Here is a 24,295-nt window from a genome sequence, read left to right as displayed (position 1 = left end):
TTTTCTTGCCTTTTCAGCTTCTAGAGCAGTGGTTCTCAACCTTTCTAATGCCACTACCCTTTAATACAGTTCCTCATGTTGTGGTGACCCTCAACCATAAAATTACTTTCGTTGCTACTTCATAACTGTAATTTTGCTACTGTTAATGAATCGTAATATAAATATCTGTGTTTTCCGATGGTCTTAGGCGACCCTGCTAGCGGTTGAGAACCCACAGGTTGAGAACCGCTAGCAGGGTCGCCTAAGAGCATCGGAAAACACAGATATTTACATTACGACTCATTAACAGTAGCAAAATTACAGTTATGAAGTAGCAACGAAAGTAATTTTATGGTTGGGGGTCACCACAACATGAGGAACTGTATTAAAGGGTCGCGGCATTAGAAAGGTTGAGAACCACTGTTCTAGAGGCTTCCTGCCTGCCTTGTAACTTCAGTAGGGATTTCCATATATCAACCATAATATGCATTAGAATTCTAGAGAGCCATTTAATTTACCATAGTGCCAGGGTGATTCTGTTTTCTGGAGCCCCAGCATTTCAGTATGCCTGGCCACGTTTTCCTTCTCGAAGATGACTCAAGTCACAGTTTGTGTGCCTCCTTATGTTAAGGAGAGAAGGGCCTGAGGGAGAGCAAGGTCTTAGAAGGAGGGGATTTAATAGAGAACTTCCTGAAGAGAAAACATGCCCAGAACTCGAGGCCATATAAGGCCCCCAAAGTCATTTGGTCTGGCCCTGCCAAGACATTAGGGGTGAGTTAAATGGTTTCCCAAGTATAGCAGGCTGATTTTGTATGGCCTGAGAATCCTATCTAATAAAAGAGTAATATGCAAATTGACCATCACTCCAACACACAAGATGGCTGCCCCCATGTGGTCAAAGATGGTTGTTGCCCCGATGTGGACACAAGATGGCTGCCATGAGATGGCCAGCAGGGGAAGGTAGTGGGGGGGGGGGGACCAGACCAGCAGGGGAGAGCAGTTAGGGGCGATGAGGCTGGCAGGGGAGGGCAGTTAGGGGTGACCGGTTGGCAGGGGAGGGTAGTTGGGGGGGACCAGGCCTGCAGGGGAGGGTAGTTGAAGGGGACCAGGCCTGCAGGGGAGGGCAGTTGGGGGCAACCAGGCCTGCAGGGGAGGGCAGTTAGGTGTGACCAGGCCTGCAGGGGAGGGCAGTTAGGCATCAATCAGGGCCAGCAGGGGAGCAGTTAGGCATCAATCAGGCTGGCAGGGAAGTGGTTAGGGGGTGATCAGGCTGGCAGGCAGAAGCAGTTAGGGGCAATCAGGAAGGCAGGCAGGCAAGCAGTTGGGAGCCAGCAGTCCTGGATTGTGAGAGGGATGTCCGACTGCCCGTTTAGGCCTGATCCTACTGGGATCAGGCCTAAACAGGCAGTTGCACATCCCTTGAGGGGTCCCAGATTGGAGAAGGTGCAGGCTGGGCTGAGGGACACCCCCGCTCCATGCACGAATTTCATGCACTGGGCCTCTAGTGATGTTACAAATATCCAAATGGCCCTTGGCAGAAAAAAGGTTCCCCACCCCTGATTTATCAGGATGATGCATTCTTCAGCTTTGTCAGAGTTTATTTTATTCAAATGCACTAACATCTACTGAAGGCCTACTATGCATCTGACTTTGGGGTGGAATACAAAGATAAGTACGGCATGGCTCCTGTATTTTCACCGGCTCAGTACCCCTCCATCTTTTGGTAATTGTACTCTCATTCTCCTTTGGGAGCTACCCCTCTTCTGTTCTGTTTTGTGCAGTCTTGGTGAGCATCAAGCAAAGAGCCCTGGTCCCCAGCCAAGAGCTGGACACCTCACGGAGTCTTGGCCAGGTTGACTCTCTAGCATTTATTTGACGCTTGAGCAGAGGGACAAAGATGGAAGATGACTGGCACTCTGGTTACTGAGGCTCTGTAAGCCTGAGGTACTCTGGCATCCTCTATTTTTCCAATAATCTTTTTAAAAAAATTACCAGTGTCAGGCTCCTGTGCTGGTAGCAGCAGACACTAACTGGTAGCAAGTCCTGCTGGTCATAGGTTAAAATAAGCTAGTATTTTCAAACTTGATGAAAACTTTTCTGCTTGCATTTTTAAAAAGCCTTTTCAGAAATGAAACCACTGGAACATTGAAAGTAAGTAAAAAAGATAATGGAGACAGAAGAGTAAATTAAGGGTATTGGCCCTCAGGATACATGAGCATTCAAAGGAGGGATGTGACTTCCCACCACCATCAAAGTGAGGATGGATTGAGTGTTTAAATTGCCACATGGAAACGTGATTTATTGCAACCTTTTGAACACTGAAATATGTCACTGAGCAAGATTTTAGGTTACTTTTAATTGGAAGTCTGGCTAAAAAGATCTGACAGTCTTTCATTAGGGATAATTTAGATGCAGCCATACCAGGAGACAGAAGGTAGAACTAAGTACATCTTAGGTAGCCTTAAGTGACCTTTTGGATAGCCTTAAGACCACAGTGCTGGTCTTTTATGAATGGTAAACAGGTTTGTAGTCTCTTTTGAAATGTTAATACTTGTAATTTTTGCATGAATGTTTATAAGTATTTGTGAGGCTCCTGTTTTTATTTTGGAGCTATTGGTATTTTTATTTTTATTTTGTCTTGTTTTTAATGTGACTTTTTTCTACCTCTTTCCACCTTGAGGGATATAGGAAAGAAAGGTAACTGTTATCATCATAACTAGCTAATTAATAGTAATAAAGGAAGAGAGCAAAGGAAGAGTCAGACGTTGTACGCATGGTCACCTGGGAAGCTTCGCCAGGAAGCTACAGCTTCATACAGCTTTGTTCCTCCAAGGGGAGGAGCACCTCTCCCTTCTCCCATCTGGTACTGGATTGCTGAGGGAGCAGGGGCAGGTGGACACATGCACAGTGAAGCCCTGGTGACCCAGGGCAGGTGCTTGCCTGTCAGTCTAGTCTGGGGAACAATGGACTGGCAAGGGGGTGGACCCCGTTAGAATTGTGTGAAATCTCGGAAAGCTAATTGGTTAGTTTGAAGAAGCTCCTGGTTAAAATCCCCAGAGTTTCCTCTTTCTTGTTCTCTTGTTCATGCTTGTTCGCTCTTGCTCCATGACCCGCACCTGTGTGGGCATTCACCTGTTTATTTTCCGTAGCCATGTGGCCTTAAGCAGCCGCATGGCCATCCATGTGGACCCTACAAACAATGGACTACATCTGGAGGACAAGCTAAGCTAGCTTGACTGTATTTTAATATAGAACAGAAATTCTGGGCAGTGACTTTAATTCTGGTCCTGCTGAAGATAAGACTGGACTTTTTCCATGGTGAGACGGACAGAGATGGGACCCCTTAATTTTACATCATCAATAAAGCTTTCTATGAAACCACATCATCCTGTGGGGGCCTCAGGAAATTCTTTTCCTCTGCACCCCAAGAAATCCACTTCTACCCATAATAATGAGAGGATTACATTTCTAGAACAGACCACTGTAAGGGAACAATGGAGTCTTCCACGTGTGGCATGATTTGCATCTATTCCAGATTGGGCTTAGCATTCTGCAGAGGAGAACAGGAATTTTTTGCTGGACAGAGAGCTCAATTTGAAATCAAGGAACTTAGTTCTTGTCTAGGCAGTGGTACTGATTAGCTGTCTGATCTTGGCCTAGTCTTTCCTTATCTCTTAATACAGGGGTGGGACTAGATTAGTGGTTTTCTCTGCTGGTTTCACATTAGAATCAGCTGAGGAGTTTAAAAAAAAAAAAGCTGGAATCAAAATCTTGGGGGGGGTGCGTGGTGGGATATGTTTTAAAGCACCCCATGACTGCTTTAGAACAAAGGTTCTCAGAATTCCACTGGTATCAGAATCACCTGGAGGGATTCTTAAAACACAGATTGCTTATTCTGAAGGTCTCGAGTGGGCTCCAGAATCTGTTTCGAACACGTTTCCACCTGATGCTGTTGGTCTGGGGATCACTTTCAGCACCACTGACGACTCGAGATGATCTTGAAGTTCCTTCCTAGCTCTAAAACTTTAGAATTTTAAGAGCAATTTCTGCTTCAGTGATGTCACTCTTGTATATTTTTGGTTAGGTCAGTGTACATTTCTCTCTCCCCATTTTTAGGGTAGGGTGAATTTGTCTTAACTTCTTGGTCAGTGATTCACAGCCCTGCTGAACACTACATTCACCTGAGGAACTTTGCTTATGAAATGCCCTGGTGCCCAGGCTGGACTTCAGAACTAAATTGGGCTCTCTCAGGTGAGGATGCAGGTATCAGGATTGTTAAAGTGCCCTCGAGCGATTCCGGTGTGCGGCCAAAGCGAGTCCCTTCATAGAGTAAGGCTGGTCAAGAGGTTTCAAAATGGAGCAACTGCTCACTTCAAGGTATTTTCATGAATTTAAAAACTTAAATTTCAGTTGTATATACATTTTTCATGTATATGCAACTTAGGTAGAAGTTTGCCTTATTTTGATATCTATATGTACCTAATTTTAGGCTAACTACTGAAAGTGGTTACCAATAGCTGAAAGTTTCCAATGAGATATATCCAAGGTGATGGAAAGAAATAAGATCAGACCAAAAACAAACAAGCAAAAACAGGAGCAGTATTTTACATAACGGGCCATAATGACAGCTGACACTTCTCTTCCACAGAATTGTTTTCTGAGACATGTCTTTATGCCCTGGTGCCTTTGTTGTAGCTTCTCAGTGGATTAAACAGAGGACTGAAGTCTCTGAGGCCTGTCAGTTTCTCACTGCCAACCAACCATAACTAGAGAAAGGAAGGGATATTCATCAGCAAGGATGGTTGAGATTACATTGAAAACTTTTTTGTTGTACAAACCATTCATAACAAAATTTACCATTTTAACCGTTTTTAAGTGTGCAGTTCAATGGCATGAGGTAAATTCACAGTGCCGTATAACCACCACCACCTCCAGAACTTTTCATCTTCCCAACTGAAACTCTGTACCCATTAAACAATAACTCCTCACTTTTCCCTTCCCCCAGCTCCTGGTAATCGCTATTCTATCTTCTGTCTCTATGAATTTGCCTATTCTAGGTATCCTATGTGTTGGAGAGTGGGAATTTTTGCCCATTCCAGAGAGACCGTGGACTGTGCCCCAGATAGAGTTGTCAGTGTTGACACCAGGCCAGGCCTTGAGATACGGTCTCATGGCCCCTTCCCAGCACGTAGGCCATCTTTCATAGATCACTGTCAGCTTTCTGAAGAACAGGATGACCCTGTAAATAACATGGTCGTCAATGGCATGATCCTGACGTTGCTTAGGAAAAACTGTTTTGTCTTGGGTTACTTGTTCTGCAAAAACAGGATGTGGTTAATGTGCTTAAAAGTGGGTCCTGCACAAAGGGTCGGGGCTGCTCTCTGGACTCCCTGCGTGGAGAGAGAGCAGTTGCCAGCCGGCTATTAAAGGCTCCCTAAATTTTAATTTGGTCTGGGCTCCAGTGGTCGTTCACTCGCGTTCCCTCCACAACACTATGTAAGTGGAATTATACACTATTTGTCTCTTTTGTGTCTGGCTTATTTTACTTGGCATGATGTCTTCAAGGTTCACCCGGAGATTCTTTTCATCAAATATATCCGTGTCACAATTGAATGAGGTCTGTGAAGGTGTCAGTCTTACTCCAGTTAAACAAACACTCAGTGATGGGGAGTGCTATTTCTCTGGAGCCTTTAGGCACGTCTGTGGGGTGGGCTGAAGTGGTACGCATTCAGTTCTGCTCTCAGCAGCAGCCTCCTCGGTCGCTCAGTCCAGAAACATGGTTGTCACTGTGATTCTCTCCTCTTCCTTACCCTGACATTCAATTGCTCAACAAATCTTACTGGTTTTACCTCTCAAATAACTCCCTAAATCCTCCCTTTTTGTTCCTGAACTAGCCTCAGTCAGACTTCCATCTGTTCTCACTTGAATTAATATCAGAGACTCCAAACCAGTGTCTCTGGTTATCACTGCTGTCAGTCATTATTTCATTAATTCACCCAACTAGTGTTATATCGCACCAACACTCCTTGTCAGGCACCGAGCTGGCCTCGTAGAGCCTTCTGCATAGCCATTTGGACCACACTTGTCTCAAATAAACCTGATTTTACGCCAATACATTGATTCTAGAGCCCAGCTTTCCCCAGCCTTCCATAGAGGATGGAATAAAGATTCAGAACTGTTGGCAGGTGAAATCAAGGGTTCAAAACAACAAGAGGAAATTTAAGAGTAATAAGTACAGAGGCCTACATCTCAATTCAGGAAAGAAGAGACTTATGTACAGAACTAGAGAAACCTGGCTTTGCAGCCGTTCACTTGGAAAAAAAAGACCCTGGAATTTTGGTTATCAACAAGCTTGTTATAAATTAAGTGTGTGAGACTCTTGGTAAGAGTTAGCCACATTCTCAGTTGCATTAATTTCAAAAATATGCTGATTATAGGCCATAATAATGTCTGTCCTCTGGGCTGATTATTATCTTCAGTGACACAAGCCAGAGCCTATGAAGAATATTAACAAGCTAGAGCCCGGCTGGTGTGGCTCAGTGGTTGAGTGTCAACCCATGAATCAGGAGGTCATGTTTTGCTTTCCAGTCAGGGCACATGCCTGGGTTGCAGGCTGAGTTCCCATTAGGGAATGTGCATGAGGCAGCTGATCAATGATGTTTCTAACTCCCTCTCCATTCCCTTCCCTTCCCTTCCCTTCCCTTCCCTTCCCTTCCCTTCCCTTCCCTTCCCTTCCCTTCCCTTCCCTTCCCTTCCCTTCCCTTCCCTTCCCTTCCCTTCCCTTCCCTTCCCTTCCCTTCCCTTCCCTTCCCTTCCCTTCCCTTCCCTTCCCTTCCCTTCCCTTCCCTTCCCTTCCCTTCCCTTCCCTTCCCTCTCTAAAAAAATCAATAAAAACATATTTGGAAACAAAAACAAGCTAAAGAAGGACATGCAGGATGGTGGTTCTGAGGCCGGAGAACTGGGCCTTGGCTGTACTTGGGAAGTATGTAAAACACCCAGATTCCCGGGATCCACCTGTGGGTATTTTCAGGCAATTCTAATGCACATCTTAGTTTGGGTACCACTGATATGGATGACATGAACAGCATGCTCTGGAAAATATTGAAGGAAGTGGAGATTTTGCTTAAAGAAGGAGGATGTAATGTCGTTTATAAGCTGAGATAGCAGGAGGGGAGGGTGTAGTATGTTTAGGAGAAGCTTCGGTGAGAATTTACTAATAATGAAAGCTATGTGGTATGGACCAGGCTGACCCAGGAAAGATTAAAGAGGAGACCGGATATTAGGAGTGCTGTAGGGCAGTACTTCAAACTTCAACGTGTACATGAATCACTGGTGTATCTCATTAAAATGTAGATTCTAATCTAATAGGTTTGGGTTAGGATCTGAGATTCTGTGTTTCTAATGAACTGATACCAAGGCTTCTGGTGTGTGGACCACACTTTAGCAGAAGGCTGTAGGGGGTGCTGCTACTGGTTGACCAGATGACCTGGGTGATCTCTCAGTTCAGAGTGGTTATTCAGCAAAGTTTAGTTAATTGAAGATGGAGAAAGCATGCTACGCAAACCACGTCAGAATCCTTCAGAACTTTTGGTGTGGAACATGCTTTAATCTGTTTAGTTTAATTCTTTCATTTCTCTAGAAACTAGGGATTATATATAGATGAATGACCAAGAGCATGAGCTTCAGAATCAAATAATCTAGGTTTTGTGTCCTGTCTTCCCCATTACTTGGGGAAGATTAAGGATTATGAATCTGGGCAAGTAACAACCTATCTGAGCCTCCTTTTCCTCATCTCTAATAACCCCTCACTGGGTTTTATGAGCATTTCATATGTTAACGACTGTAAAGTGCTTAGCATAGAGCAAGTAACTTGAAATGTACTATCCATTATTTATAAACAACTCATTTCATCAGGCACCAACTCTACATTGTTACCCTTCCTGCTCCTCCTATATTCTTGGAGGATTCTTGAGAGCTCTGCAGATGTCGTACCAGTGAGCTCTCAGAGTACAGGCACTCACCCCAGATTTCTGGGAATACTTTCTTTAGGGGGGGGGGGGTCCCATGTCTTTATTGTTGGCATTTTCTTACTCTCACCTTCTGAAATCAGAAGCTACATATTTTCTGTACTTATTTATTATAGTAGGAATTAAATAGATAACTTCTAAAGTTGCAAAGCAAAGAAATACTAATGTACACATTTATGGAGGGATAACAAAACAGAACTGATTAAAAGTGATTGCCTTTGTTGGTAAAGGATGGATAAGAAAGGAGGATTAGGGCACTGTTATGAGTCTGTCTGTTCTATTTATATTTTAACTACTTGTAAGTATTATTTGATTTTTAAAAATTTTAATTATTTAATTTTATTTGGCCTTCTTCTGTCATAGCCTGCTTAATCTCTTTAACTTGATTTAAAAAATTAAAATTTTAATTTTAAAGAATTAAGCCAGGTCCAGAACACTTAAGGATAACAAGGAAAGACACTTAAATTAAGTGATAGGGAGCAAAAAAAAAAGTATTTAAGCAAGAGTATGGCATAATTAAAAATATTTTTAAGGAAGATCAAAGCAGTCTACAAAGTCAAGAATGTACTGCATGATCTCACTTATATATGGAATCCAAATATGTCAAAGTCATGAAACAGAGAGCAGAATGATGGTTACCAGGGGCTGAGGGGGCGGGGAAAATGAGGGGATTTTGGTCAAAGGGTACAAACTTTCATTTAGAAACCAGATATAAAGCCTTGTGACTTCAGTTAATAATAATGTATTATATTCTTGAAAGTTCCTAAGAGAATAGATTCTAAGTGTTATCATTCCTGCGAAGAAAAACCAAAGTAGCTATGTGGGCGATGGACATGTCAGTTAGCTTGATTGTGGTAATCATTTCAACAATGTGTATCAAAACATCACATTGCAGCTCTGAGGTCTGTTCTGCACCCACACTGGGATCCAGCCCTAGTTGCCCACAGCAGTAACCTTCATATTAATATGCACTCTATTGGCTTTCTCCCTTCTTTCCCGTCTCACTCTGCCCATTCCCTCGTTATGCTTTGTGGGGATCACATGCCGGTTAAACTACCTGGACACACGTCATTGTCTTAGGGTCTGCTTGGGGGAAACCCCACACTTGGATGTCCGTCCAGGACTCAGAACTTGGTTGCAGCCACTCTGTGCAGAGTGTGGTTCCCTCTATTCGAGAGTCAACACTCTTTCGAGTACTTTCTGCCTTGAATTCTTTTGCACTCCCACTGATGACCTTTTGCCTATATCTCTGTTGTTGTTGGCTTATTTCTTTTGTGCTCCATTCTGTCATTTTATTTTGGTGTGGAAAGGGGGTGAGGAGGCACAAGCCCTGGTTATTTGGCCTTCTTCCGTCATAGCCTGCCTGATCTCTTTAACTTGATTTCCCATTCTGCCATCAGTTGCTCACAATCCCACAGCCACGGAACACTTACATTTGCTTATCTCTTTCATCCCTTTGCATGTGTTCTCTCTCGGCCTGGAATTTTATTCTCCTGGTCTGACTGACAAATTACCACTTTTTCCTCAAAATTCTGCTTGTCGACTCTTCTATTGCCTTCCCTCTTCAAGCAGTTGATAATTATGAGTTCTCCGTCTGTCTCCTTTACTTGATTCTATGTCCTGCAAGAATGAAGATTGCACCTTTTCGTTTGACATTATATTCCCAGTCCCAGGCACAGCGCCCGGCCTGGTGCTTTGTAATATTTGTTGAATGTACACATAAATGCATTTCTTAAGGGTAAGAAAGCCAACTTAGCTTGACACATCAGCTAAGAACAGGATCTGGGGCACCGATGGACCTCCCCAGTGTGACTGCAGGAGAGCTGGCTACCGCCAACCACCTGGTGGGGAAGTGCTTACAAGATGAACCTGGGAACCTGGGGGCATTCGGGGGCGGGGGAGGGGGGCGGCACTATGGGCCACAGATGGGTGGTAGAGGCATGAGCAGAAGTGAGGTTACTGCGTTCTGTCCCAGGTTTGCCTGTTGTTACCTTAAAATTTGTTGCTAGGAGTTGATTTTGTGATGTCTCAGTCTCCCACCATTCTTGTTCATTTTTAATTTTAATTTTTACCGAAGGCTGCGTGGTATGGAAGTGAAGAGGTGGAGCTGGGGCTTGGGTTTGAAGTTCCAGCTCCACCACTTGTTAGTTTGTAATTTGGGGACAAGTTACCCAAATTCTCTCTGCCTCAGTTTCATTATCTGTTGTGAGGATTAAGTGAATATATATTATTATGTTAAATTTGTTTATAATGTTTTCATATATATATATATATATATATATATATACACACACACACACACACACACACACACACACACACACATATATATATATATAGTCACTTAGAATCAATGGGAGTCATGTACTAAGCCTTAAGTGTTAGGTATTATTAATACAATAATTACCAGGTGACTAAAACAAGATTTTAGGAGGCCAGGTTGCTTGCCCAAAGTCACACAGGAAGTCTAGGGTGAGTCTAGACAGTGATAAGTCTATATTTTGAGATTCAAGGACCATTTAAAAAATCCCAGCAGTGAAGAGCCCTGCAGGCACTGGCTGTGCCTCACGGAGCAGGAGGTGTTTTCAGACACACTCAGAGCTGCCTGGGTCCAGCAACAGGAAGTGATGATTCAGAAAGTCTGTTTGATTTCCTTCACCAGATGTGAAGGCATCCAAATCTGGATGTTCACTGAAGGGCTCACTCAAGCCCAAGTCACTGTGTTTTTGTCTCTGGGGCCACACGGACTCCAAAAAGAGCTGAGCCTTAGAGAAATCGATCCCTCGATATTGAAAATGCCAGCATCGTTTCACTTTGGCTATTGTACATCAAACTACATTAAAAAGTGAATCTGAAAGTATCTCTTCAGTGGTGATAATGTTGCTACAACTGAAATACAGGTGATTAATGTCAAAGCTTCAGATCCCAAGCTCTTCTGGTTAGGTCATGGGCTTATGACGCGGATACTTGGAATTCATCTAGTTCCGTTCTCTCTGTGGACCCCTCTGGGCGATTTGTCTATGTTCAGTTTCTTCAGGCGTTTGCTCCGGTGGATTTGGTTGCCTCCCTATTTTGAGTTGAAAGATGGGAGTAAGGAATGAGACTAGAGTCAAACTGAGACCAGAGGCTATTTTTATTTCTGGAAATAGCAGCAGGGGCAAGAGTGAAGTCTGCCTGTGTCTGTAAAGGGCCTTCCTTGCTTTAAGTACCAGCTGTTGCTTTGAGTCATGTGTTTACTGTCTTCTTCCTTTTCTTTTTTTTTTAAAAAGTTTTTATTGGTTTTTTGAGAGAGAGGAAGGGAAAGGGAAAGAGAGATAGAAACATCAATGAGAGAGAATCATTGATCGGCTGCCTCCAGCATGCCCCTAGTGGGAATTGTGCCTGCAACCTGGGCATGTGCCCTGACTGGGAATCGAACCAGTGACTTCTTGGTTCATGGGTCAATGCTCAACCACTGAGCCACACCAGCTGGGCAACTGTCTTATTTCTTATGTTTTGTTTTAATTATTCAGTGGCTGCTCTAGGGTTTACAATGTGCATCTTATCACATTTTCTTTCAAATAACATCACACCACTTCATGAAGAGTGTAAGAACCTCACAACAGTTTGCTTCCATTTTCCCCTTCATCATTTGTGCTATTATTGTCATACCTTGTAATTTTACATTTTTATAAAACCTACAATACATCGTTATTCATTCTTGCTTTAAACCGTGAGTTATCTTTTATAGAAATGTGAAAAAACAACAGAAAAGTTGTTTATCCACATATCTAGCGTCCGACGCTCTTCATTCCTTTGAGTAGATCTGAGTTTGCATCTGGGATGATTTTCCTTCAGCCCTAAGAACTTCCTTTAACATAGTTTGCAGTGTAGGTCTGCTAGCAACACATTCTCCAAGCTTTCTTTTTTCTGAAAATGTCTTTATTTATTTAACCTTTTTTGTTTGGTGGGTGGGTAATGACAATTGGTTAAATATGTATATCCATCGAATGAAATATACACAACTGTTTAAAATAATGCAAAATATGTTTGAAGACATTTGCTGTATATTAAGTGGAATAGCCTTTATAGAGATGGATATAGAGTACAATGTAATTTTTTGTATAAAAATTATATATGTATGATTAACCATATAAAAACCTGGAATAACATACATGGGAATATAAATAGTGGTACATCAGTGAAGTGTCTTCTTTTGGCATATTGGAATTTTCTAAAGTTTTTTTTAAAAATATTTTTATTGATTTCAGAGAGGAAGAGAGAGGGAGAGAGAGATAGAAATATCAACGATGAGAGAGAGTCATTGATTAGCTCCCGCACACACCCTGCTGGGGATCGAGCCTGCAACCCGGGCATGTGTCCTGACAGGGAATCAAATCCTGACCTCCTGGTTCATAGGTTGTCATTTAACAACTGAGCCACACTGGCCAGGCTCTAAAGTTTATAAAATTAACCTACATCACTTTTATCATTAAAAAAAATTATTTGTTTTAAACTATTTTGCTTTTTCCTTCTAATATTTTCACACTATTAAAATGCATACCTTAATAAAATTTGTTTAAAACCAAATGCCATTTGCCCTGGCCAAATAACTCAGTTGGTTAGAGTGTTGTCCTGATATGCCAAGGTTGTGGGTTTGATCCCCGATCAGGGCACACACAAGAGTCAACCAATGAATATATTAGTGGAACAACAAATCTCTCTCTCTCTCTCTCTCTCTCTCTCTCTCTCTCTCTCTCTCTCTGTCTCTCTCTCTTCCTCTATTTTTCTCTCTCTTCAATGGAAAAAAAGTAAATTCCATTTAAACTCTCTCCTAATAATGCAAATGTTAATTGATAAGATTAAAAATAAAGCATGTTTCTAGATTCTGGGCTGTGCATATAAAATGATAGGGGGGAAATGGGCACATTTTGTAAGATTATAGGGAAAACTAAAAGGGCAGTGTTAGGGATATTCAGTCTTTTCTCATCTCTCCCTCCCCATGTCGGTTTCCTGCTCTTTCCCTATGGAACCATTCGTGGGAGCTGGGTGTAGCTTCTTTCAACACTTAAAAATGAATTCACCATCTTGGCTTTGTATATTTTTTAGAAGAAAAATACCTGGGGGTGAAAATTACCACTGGTTTCTGTTTGTATTTCTCAAGCCATTAAACCATGTAATATATTTAAAAAATGGAATTGTAAACAAACACACAAAATACATTTATATATTAGTAGCTAATACATGGTATTATTATAATACTAGAGGCCTGATGCACGAAATTTGTGCAAGAGTAGGCCTTCCTTCCCCGGCAGGCACCTGGGACCTGGGCTTCCCTTGCAGCCCTGGCTTCATCTGGAAGTACGGAAGGACATCCGGAAGGACATCTGGTCTAATTAGCATATTACGCTTTTATTATAGGCTTACAAAGTTTCCATAAATGATATCTTACATAAAATTCTGCATCCTCCTTCCCCCCACTCAATTCACATTTTGTCTGGACATCTATCTATTTTGATTCCAGTAGAGAAACAGACAGCAACGTGGTTAGCATCACAGGACTTGGAGTCAGACTGCTTGTGTTGAATTCCAGTCCTGCCATTGCTGGTTGTATGACCTTGGCAAATTTCCCATCTTTTCTGTGTCCTAATTTCTTTATCTGTGAAATGTGGTTTCTAATAGTTTTTACTTTATTGGGTTGTCAGGAGCATCAATTGTGTTGAAACATGTAAAGCACTTAGAACAGTGCCCGACACAGGAAGTGCTCAGTAACTGCCATTCGTGCTGTTGCTGTTATTAAAGATGCCCCTGGATGTGCATCTCTGAGACAAAGATGTTGACTTGTTTATTTCTTTTCCTGACATAGATTTCCACTGCATCCCTCTTGGCTCTCAAGCAAGCATTACCAACATTGTTGCACAGGGGTAGACTTGAAATTTTTAGCTTATAGAACAGAAATTTGTCCAGTTATTCCACTGTAAGCACTTAATAAAAGTGAGCTATTGTGATGATCTAAATCCCTTCTTTTAACTCTTGTATATTATATCATGTCAATGTATTTCCTTAGGGATGGACATTGAGTTTGTGTCCTATGTTTCTCTGTTAAAAACAATGCTGTAATATTTATCCATGTAATCGCTTGCTGTACACATGTGGGAGAATAGAACTGCTGGGTTGGAATTGAATCTAGGCCTGCTTACTGCCAAAGAGTCTGTGAGAGAGTAATATGTAGAGACAAACTTTATAAATTTTGAGACTTAATTTTTTTGAAAATTTTTAAATTTTAAAACATAAAAATTTTTCCATTAGTCATGGGTCATAACCCATGACTAATGGAAAAATTCCCCAGAGATGAGCATTGCCTTTGAGAGACAGTCATCATCCAGAGGGGCCTTTGGCAGGGGGGACCTTAAAAGTCTCCTCACTCCATAAATGGATCCATGTGGAACACTTAGCTGAATGTGATGCAGGAGAGACCAACAGGAAAAAATAAAAAAGATTTACAGGGATGTTGTCAACATGAACAGTTTTATTGCTCAAAGAATTAGGGATTATTAGGAAAAAATTGAAAATTTTATTTATTCAATCAACATTTAATTGCAGACATTTGCAGCCTTGAAAGAGTAGTGATTTGTGGGGACAAGAGGTTTTGAAAGATTTTTTCTCTTTCAATCTGACATAGCAAGTTTCATTATTGAGCCAAGAACTATTTAATTGTCTGTATTTCAAGGAGCTCCTCTACATTTTAGACAAGTGGTAGAATATTTCAGATTGTTAAATTAGGGAAGCATTGTAGAGGAGAAAGGAAGGGGCAGACAGGAGAAAAGAAAAGGGGACCTCACTGGTCGGGGGCTGGGCTACAGCAGAACGTCCTGGGTTGATGGAAGCAAGTCCAGTGCCGGCGACAGAGGATGTGCTCTCCTGTAGAGTCCTTTCCAGGGATAGACTGCAGTCTTCCTCAGGTAGACCTGTGCTCTCAGTAGGCCCCCAAAGAAATATGAAAATTCATCTCCTGTCTTCATGCCTCTGAGGACCCAGATTGCAGCCCTGAAGGTTGCCTGGAATTTATGTTCACCTCTGGAGACCCAGAGGGTAGAGGTCATGGTACAGATTGTCAGGCTTTCCCCGTGGCCTTCAGTCTCCTGCCTTCTTACTCCCCATTATTCTCCCCAAGGCACCCAGACACCTGCAGGGGTGCTGGGGTGCTCTGCTGGCAGAATTGTGTCCTTGGTATAGTGGGCTCTGGAGCCAGGACACCTGGCTTTGTAGTCCCAGCCTGCGTCCCCTTTTCCTCCTCTGGGCAAGGGTGCAAGCGATAGCACTTACCCCATAGAACAGCTAGTGTGGAGAAGGCTCAGCACGTGGCAGAAATGCCCCACCATTATGGTCCCTTGGGACACAATAGAGCGCTTCAGTAGCCCCAGCCTGTGAAAATCCAGGGCATTCCTTGGCTCGTTCCTGCCCCTAGTCCCAACCTTACTCCAAGTCTGTGAAGTAGTCTGAGAGAGGCACGCATAGACAACAGAGACTAGAGCAGGCCTTCCCTCCAAGCAGGCCCCACTCCTTGGAATAAGTCGGGGGCTGGACTAGCCAGACTGCAGGTCAGTTCTGGTTAGGAGCAGCCTGAGTCGCTAACCTTACAGCCATTATTCTTTTCTGTATGTGCCCGACATTATCAAGGAGGTTATCTTGAATGACCTCAGGGTGAGCCAGCCAACTGAGGCATTTTGCCTCAAAATGTGGTTAAAGGCAAAGAAAAACAAACTGTACTTTTAAATAGAGCATTGTAAGGAAGGAACACAGCTTACAGGCATTTGTTCTGTCTTTGTGCCCAGTGGGATGAAGTGTAACCATTGTCCTCCTCACTCCCATCTCTCCCCTGCCTGCTTGGTAGAGTGTCTTATCCAGAATCCTCCTGTGATAAGGTTCATGACTTTAATGACTAGCAATAGACAATAAATTAATAACGATATCCACAGATATGTTTCCCACAAAACTCCTTGTTTCTATTGCTATACATGTTGGTTTAAAATAAACCATTCTGAAAAAAGGGAGAAAGAAACAATGAAGTCTATGGTACACTAAAAAGAAATACTGCAAAACGCGAATTCCAAGCTTAGAGCAAACTTACTTCACAGAATTTCACACTAAAACTAATCAGTCCTTTTAATGATAACAAATAGGATTTTTGAAAAACCTTAGGGATACAAAGTGTATGAAAGATAGAAAACTAATAGCTCAAAGAATGACAGATAAATTATTCTTTATGAGTATCCTCTCTTAACTAATAGCTTTTAGCATAAATTCAAGGTTTTGTAGGGAAGCAGAACGGAACTCCCTTCTCATCCTATTCTTTAAGAAAGACAGTGCAGTGAGTAGAAGGCCTGTGGGCGGTGGATCACATCTATTTCAAATCCTACCTCTACCCCTCGTCTAACTATTCTACCGGAGTGTCCTATTTCCCATCAGAAAACCTTCGAGGCTGATGTTTGTTTTACACACACACACACACACACACACCTCTATTTAGGTATGTTTCCCCAAGAATCATCTACACGTGGGTTTTACCTGATCATCCACTGACTGCATAAACATCCAGTGAATAGATTACAAGCCTGTTGATCTATAAATGGCAACCTAACAAATACAGTTAAGAATGCTTATAAGTGTTGTCGATGTTTCTAAGTTTTTATTTACTTAAAAATTAAAAGCTGTATAATGTCTAACATTAAGCACTTATCGTTTATTTTGATCTCAGCACTGTGTTTCTACAAATTGCATGTGATTCTGACTGTGATAGAATAGATTCTTGCCTGAATCTGCTACCCACTTTTTAAAAACAATTACTCATTTTACTAGTATGTAATTACCATTTGCCCTCTCAAGCCATTGAGATAATTAAGCATTTGAAGCAGCAGAGCACAGTTTGAGCTCTGAAATAAGGGGTTCTTCTAGGGTTCTAATCTCAACTCTGCTACCATTTGCTGTGTGACTTTGGGAAAATTACTTTCCCTCCCTGGGCTTCAGTTTTTTCTTTTGCCAAAATATGGGATAAACATTGAATTCATCTTTATAGGGCTACTGTTGTAAACTGTAATTGCTATAAAAGTCTGAAAGAATGAAAATATTAATTTTGCAAATGATTTAAAATGAATAAATAAAATACTTTAATAATGTATTCACACTGTTAAGATACTGTTAATAACTATCAAGTTAATAGCTATTAAAACATTAGTTCAGTGCACATTATTCCTAATACAGCTATTTAAAAAAAACCTAGGTAAAGCACCTGACATTTAGTAGATATTCAGTAAAAAGTAGCAATTTATCATCACTATTATATTGGGAAAGAAACTTATGCTAGGTTATATTTAAAGGGCATCCATTAGAGGAAACCAAGATGGCGGCATAGGTAAACACCTAAACTGCTGCCTCGCACAACAATTTCAAAACTACAACTAAAAGACAGAACGGACACCATCCAGAACCGCAGGAAAGCTGACTGAGTGAAAATTCTACAACTAGAAGGAAGGAGAAAAGCTCACAGAGAATTGGAGGTACGGCAAAGGGTCTTTGTGCGCGCAGAGAGGAAGGGCGGCGGAGTGCCTGGCTGGCTTTCTCTGGTGGAAGGGGGAAGGGAGCCCCCGACCGCATTGAACCCCAGTTCTGACTGCAGTGAACCCCAGTTCCAGGCGAGCCCCCGGGGACCCACGCTCTTGTGGGGGGAGTCTGGACTCTCGGGCGGAGACTCGGGAGCCGGGGAAGGCGGAAGACTGAAAGTCCGCTCGCGCCAGTGCGCACAAAGGCTGCGGGGGCTGCCACAGGCTTTCCCTAGCGGAAGGGAGTGAGAGGCTCCTGACGGCACCGAACACCAGTTCTGACTGAAGTGAGCCCCAGTTCTGACTGCAGTGAACCCCAGTTCCAGGCGAGCCCCTGGAGACCCACGCTCTTGTGGGGGGAGTCTGGACTCTCGGGCGGAGACTCGGGAGCCGGGGAAGGCGGAAGACTGAAAGTCCGTTCGCGCCAGTGCGCACAAAGGCTGCGGGGGCTGCCACAGGCTTTCCCTAGCAGAAGGGAGTCAGAGGCTCCTGACGGCACTGAACACCAGTTCTGACTGAAGTGAGCCCCAGTTCTGACTGCAGTGAACCCCAGTTCCAGGCGAGCCCCCGGAGACCCACGCTCTTGTGGGGGGAGTCTGGACTCTTGGGCGGAGACTCGGGAGCCGGGGAAGGCGGAAGACTGAAAGTCCGCTCGCGCCAGTGCGCACAAAGGCTGCGGGGGCTGCCACAGGCTTTCCCTAGCAGAAGGGAGTGAGAGGCTCCTGACGGCACTGAACCCCAGTTCTGACTGAAGTGAGCCCCAGTTCTGACTGCAGTGAACCCCAGTTCCAGGCGAGCCCCCGGAGACCCACGCTCTTGTGGGGGGAGTCTGGACTCTCGGGCGGAGACTCGGGAGCCGGGGGAGGCGGAAGACTGAAAGTCCGCTCGCGCCAGTGCGCACAAAGGCTGCGGGGGCTGCCACAGGCTTTCCCTAGCGGAAGGGAGTGAGAGGCTCCTGACGGCACCGAACACCAGTTCTGACTGAAGTGAGCCCCAGTTCTGACTGCAGTGAACCCCAGTTCCAGGCGAGCCCCTGGAGACCCACGCTCTTGTGGGGGGAGTCTGGACTCTCGGGCGGAGACTCGGGAGCCGGGGAAGGCGGAAGACTGAAAGTCCGCTCGCGCCAGTGCGCACAAAGGCTGCGGGGGCTGCCACAGGCTTTCCCTAACAGAAGGGAGTCAGAGGCTTCTGACGGCACTGAACACCAGTTCTGACTGAAGTGAGCCCCAGTTCTGACTGCAGTGAACCCCAGTTCCAGGCGAGCCCCCGGAGACCCACGCTCTTGTGGGGGGAGTCTGGACTCTCGGGCGGAGAATCGGGAGCCGGGAAGGCAGAGGACTGAAGGCACACACGTGCTAGCAAGGGCAAGGCTGATGGGAAGCCAAGACTGAGACTCCACCCCATCCAAGCTGAGCACAGAGGCTATTGCAATTTGGCAAGTCTAATCCTATAAGGCTGTCTCCAGCACCGGACTTCTCCCAGCATAGACACAGCTGATCCTTACAGCCAACTGGCCTGGAGGTCAATTCTTCCCAGTGATACCAACAACAATAAAGACTTAATTACAACAAGGCTGTACACACAGTCCACAAAGGTGTGAACCAAGAGTGTCCACCTCAGGTTAACTGGGGAGGCAGACCCACTGGGCCGTATTGGAAACCTAGCACACAAATCTACCAACTCAGGGAAGCAGTGAAAATGCGGCGTCTAAGAATCAGATCACAAACGAAAGAAATGGAGGAAAACAAACGACTGGATATAGAATTCAAAACCACGGTTATAAGGCTTTTTAAGAATATCCTAGAAAAGGCCGATAAATATAACGAGACCCTCGAAGAGATGAAAAAGGACCAACTAGAAATTAAACATACACTGACTGAAATAAAAAATATTATACAGAGACCCAAAAACAGACAAGAAGAACACAAAAATCAAGTCAAAGAATTGAAATACAAAGAAGCAAAAAACACTCAACCAAAAAAGCAAAAAGCAAAAAAAAAAATCCAAAAAGTTGAAGATAATGTAAGAAGACTCTGGGACAACTTCAAGCATACCAACATCAGAATTATGGGGGTGCCAGAAGAAGAGAGAGAGCAAAATACTGAAAACCTATTTGAAGAAATAATGACCGAAAACTTCCCCCACCTGGTGAAAGAAATGGACTTACAAGTCCAGGAAGCCCACAGAACCCCAAACAAAAGGAATCCAAAGAGGACTACACCAAGACACATCATAATTAAAATGCCAAGAGCAAAAGACAAAGAGAGAATATTAAAAGCAGCAAGAGAAAAACAGTTAGTTACCTACAAGGGAGCACCCATACGACTGTCAGCTGACTTTTCAACAGAAACTATGCAGGCCAGACGGGAGTGGCAAGAAATTTTCAATGTGATGAATAGCAAGAACCTACAACCAAGATTACTCTACCCAGCAAAGCTATCATTCAGAATTGAAGGGCAGATAAAGAGTTTCACAGACAAGAAAAAGCTAAAGGAGTTCATCACCACCAAACCAGTATTATATGAAATGCTGAAAGGTATTCTTAAAGAAGAGGAAGAAGAAAAAAGGAAAGATAAAAATTGTGAACAACAAATACATATCTATCAACAAGTGAACCTAAAAATCAAGTGAATTAAAAACCTGAGGAACAGAATAATCTGGTGAATACAGTAGAATCGGGGGCATAGAAGGGGAGTGGACTGATAATTCTCAGGGGGAAAGGGGTATGGGGGGGTTCATGAAGAGACTGGACAAAAATCATACACCTATGGATGAGGACAGTGGGGGGTAGATAAGGGCAGAAGGTGGGGTGGGAAATGGCTGGAGGGGAGCTATGGGGGAAAAAAGGAGAAATAATTGTAATAATCTGAATAAAGATTTATTTAAAAAAAAAAATAAAAAAAATAAAGGGCATCCATTAGATTCAGCTCTGTCTATAGAGCTTTGAATGAGAACAGCTTTAAAAAAGTGCATTGTTTCCAGGTTCAGTAAAACGTGGTGACTAATGCTGAGTACTGTTAATATTTTAAAGCCACAGCATTCATCATCTGTGGTCCTGTGTGGTGAGAGGCCCTGGAGGTAGGTGATGGGGTAGTGTGAGTGGGTGGCAGGGCAGGGTCCTGAGGCTTTTGCCCTCCTGCCCTTTGCTCTCCTTGTTGCTTCTGCAGGTCCTATTTCGAAAAGTCAGGCTTAAGAGCTTTCTGCCTCTGGTGGCTTGTGATGAGGCAACTTAGATGGGCTGGGGGAGGACAACACAGCAGTGGGTGGTGGATTTCAAGCTGGTTTTCTCCCCTCGCTGACCCCCTAGCTCAAAAGCACTGAGATGGTTGCAGAAAGAACGGATGGAGTCCTGTGCCAAATTGCTCAGACAACGTAACCTCTCTGACCCTTAATTTCCACATGTGAAAATGGAAGAATAATTTGTGACTCTCAGCTTAAATGTGCTTTGCTCGGTGCCTGACCCAGAGTACAGGCTCCACTAGCATCTGCTACTGGCATACATGGTGGGTTCTGATGTCAGATCTATCGAGTGCTTCCCCCAGGAGCACTAATGCATTTTCTCTTCGTGGCTGCTGTTCAGTAAGAAGCTCTAAGCTAGCCTAGGAATTCAACAGATTATTATTCTCCATACCTCTTCACTATACGATTGTCAAGGTTTCCCCCATTTCTTTTTTTACAAATATATTTTTATTGATTTCAGAGAGGAAGGGAGAGGGAGAGAAAGATAGAAGCATCAGTGGTGAGAGAATTATCGATGGGCTGCCTCTTGCAAGCCCCCTACTGGGTATTGAGCCTGCAACCTGGGCATGTACCCTGACCAGGAATTGAACTGTGACTTCCTGGTTCAAAGGTCGACACTCAACCACTGAGCAACACCAGCCGAGCTCCCCCATGTCTCTAATGCTATACACTGAGTGGCCAGATTATTATGATCTCTGAACGCATAATAATCTGGCCACTCAGTGTATATTCAATATAATAAAAGGCTAATATGCAAATTGTTCCCTCAACCAGGAGTTCGACCAGCAGGCAGGCCAGCCAACTGCCCATGTCCCCTCCCCCTGGCCAGGCTGGCTGGACCCCACCCATGCACGAATTCATGCACTGGGCCTCTAATATATATATACACTGAGTGGCCAGATTATTATGCATTCAGAGATCACAATAATCTGGCCACTCAGTGTATATTTTAGGACTAAAATTTCCTCAGTGGATACAGCTATAAAGGATAAGCTCTCTGACAGCAAGACCCAGGCTTAGTTCAGGGAAACGGTCTTTGAGATGCAATCAGTGAGTATTATCAACACCCATTTTAGCTCAATCTGTCTGACCCCTAGAAAAGAGATCTTAGCTATTTCGTTCTGAAGGCATCAGCTCTGTGTTTTGTGGATCTGATGATGAAGTGAGTGCTGTGTGGCATTGCAAGTCCAGTGCTGGTCATGTACGGTGTCACCCAGTGGTGCACACTCACTGGCATTGTTGGGACCATGGTCACACTTGGTGTCTTGGGTGGCAACCTCAAGACCGTCCCCAGGCCTGATGTGTGGGTTTCGACAGGAGCCCCAGACCAGAGGCCCAGCATAAACTCTCTTGGGAAACAACTTGGGAGTGAGGTACCAGTAGTTTAAGATCTTAGAATAAAGCCAAAATTGCACCTTATAGGAGATGCAGTGTGTGTGTGTGTGTGTGTGTGTGTGTGTGTGTGTGTGTGTGAGAGAGAGAGAGAGAGAGAGAGAGAGAGAGAGAGAGAGAGAGAGAGAGCGATTGCCAGCATGGGAGATGGGATGAGGAGGGAGGGGAGGAATAGGCTTCTATTTCCACCTAATTGGCTTTCCAAAAGCTTTCCCGAGGATGGAGGGAAACCAGGAATGCAGCTGCAAAGGGGTCTGAGATATTGCTGGACACGCCAGGCTTCTGTGGGAGCATCTGCTCCTGACAGAATGTGATCAGGTGGAGGGTGGCTGGCTGCATCTGTGCCAGCCGCATGTCAGGGGAGGGAGTAAGGTGGGGGAAGTGGAAGGCTGACCTTTTGCTCACTTCTTTGTGCAGTACTGTTTATTCCCTGGACACTGTGCCTGGCACCGTTCCACTCAGACCAGACCCTTCCCCTCACTGAGTTTACAGTCTAAGGGGGAAGGTAAACATTTAACAAAGAAACAAGTTAATCAATTATAAATAGTGATAAGTGCTCTGCAGAAATGGAGTTCCGTGATTCAAAAAATAAATGAAGGCTGTTTTGAGTGGCTGGAGGACTCTTTGAGGTGACATTAGAGCAAAAGACCTAAAGGATGAGACCAAACCATCCAGGAGTAGGTGGGGGTCGAGAGAATGGCATGACACGAGATGAATGGAGGCTACTGCCTAGTAGATGCTCGAAAAACAAGTGAATGAAGGTGGACAGGGCGGCAAGGACCAGATTCCCCTGAATCGTGTAGGCCATGAAAGGAGTTAGCAGTTTATCTAAGAGCAGAAGTAAGCCTTCATGGTATCTAAGCAGGGGGGCAAGACTCAATTTATGTTGAAAAAGATCACTGTGGCTGCTATTTTCGAGAATGGGATTTGAAGGGGCCAGAAGAGTTCCATTGTGGAGTATTCTGGGTTTTCCTCTTTAACAGCTCATCTCACACTGTGCTAATTGTTTGATGTCCCCTCATGTCACCCCCAACAGCCTAGCCAGTGCTTAAGGGCAAACAGTGTTCATTATTATCATCAGCAGCTCTGCATGCAAAAAGGTTCAATAATTGTTGCTAAGTAGATAAACTATAATGAACTTTCCAAGAAAGGTGTGCAGGTCTTTAGGTTTGGAGTGTTAAGTATACTCTCCCAAAAAACGTCTGCTTCGAAGGAGAGGAAACAGTTTTCCTCTACCCTTTTAGGCTCAGTGAGCTGTGGCTAGCGAATTTGATTGACATTAGACACATTAACAGGAGAAAAGGCACACAATTTTTACAATATTTATATGGATGGAGTTCATAGAAAAGAAGTGGAACTCAAAAAAGCAGTTAGATTTGGGGCCTGATATCCTTTTTTTTATATTAAACTTTTCTTTTTTGAATTTTTATTGACTTCAGAAAGGAAGGAAGAGGGAGAGATAGAAACATCAATGATGAGAGAGAATCATTGATTGGCTGCCTCCTGCACACCCCACACTGGGAATTGAGCCGGCAACCCAGGCATGTGCCCTGACCAGGAATCGAACCATGACGTCTTGGTTCATAGGTCAACGCTCAACCATTGAGCCACCCCAGTTGGGCCTTATGTGCCCTTTGTAACAAAGAAAAGAGGATTTGAAAAGTTGTGAGGCAGTGACTAGGAAGTACAATAGGGGAAACTAATGCTAGGTAAGCACATCTCTGACACAGAGCCACAAGGCTGGGGTGCTAATTATGGGCAAACTCTAAGCAGAGGTTCCTAAATTGGCTGCAGATTAGAAGGACCTAGGGAGCTTTTCAAACAATATCCACCTCACAGATCCGGATTCAAATGGCCTAGGGTGGTGCCCAGCAAGGGTTGTTGAAAAGCTCCCAGGTAGAAGCCAGAAGTATCTCTCTCAATAATCATCATGGCCCTGTGGTGCCGGCACTGAACGGGGCATTTGGCTTTGTTAGCTTTGTTCTAGCCTAGGGGTTGCAGACTCAGACATGCGTGGGGGCCAGTGAACAAAGGAAGGCACAAAGAGGGCCAGATATGAGGCAACAGGCAGTAGTAGAA

General features: G+C 43.8%; 1 protein-coding gene across 1 annotated transcript in view; it reads left to right on the top strand.

The window, feature by feature from the left end:
• MCCC2 (methylcrotonyl-CoA carboxylase subunit 2) overlaps window positions 1-24,295 on the top strand; it is a 216,416-nt gene that overhangs the window by 61,708 nt on the left and 130,413 nt on the right. The window lies entirely within an intron of this gene.

The sequence above is a fragment of the Plecotus auritus genome (assembly GCF_963455305.1).
Source record: "Plecotus auritus genome assembly, chromosome: 7".
Taxonomy (NCBI): domain Eukaryota; kingdom Metazoa; phylum Chordata; class Mammalia; order Chiroptera; family Vespertilionidae; genus Plecotus; species Plecotus auritus.
Note: the sequence above shows the minus strand (reverse complement) of the source record. Positions and strands in the feature narration are given on the sequence as shown.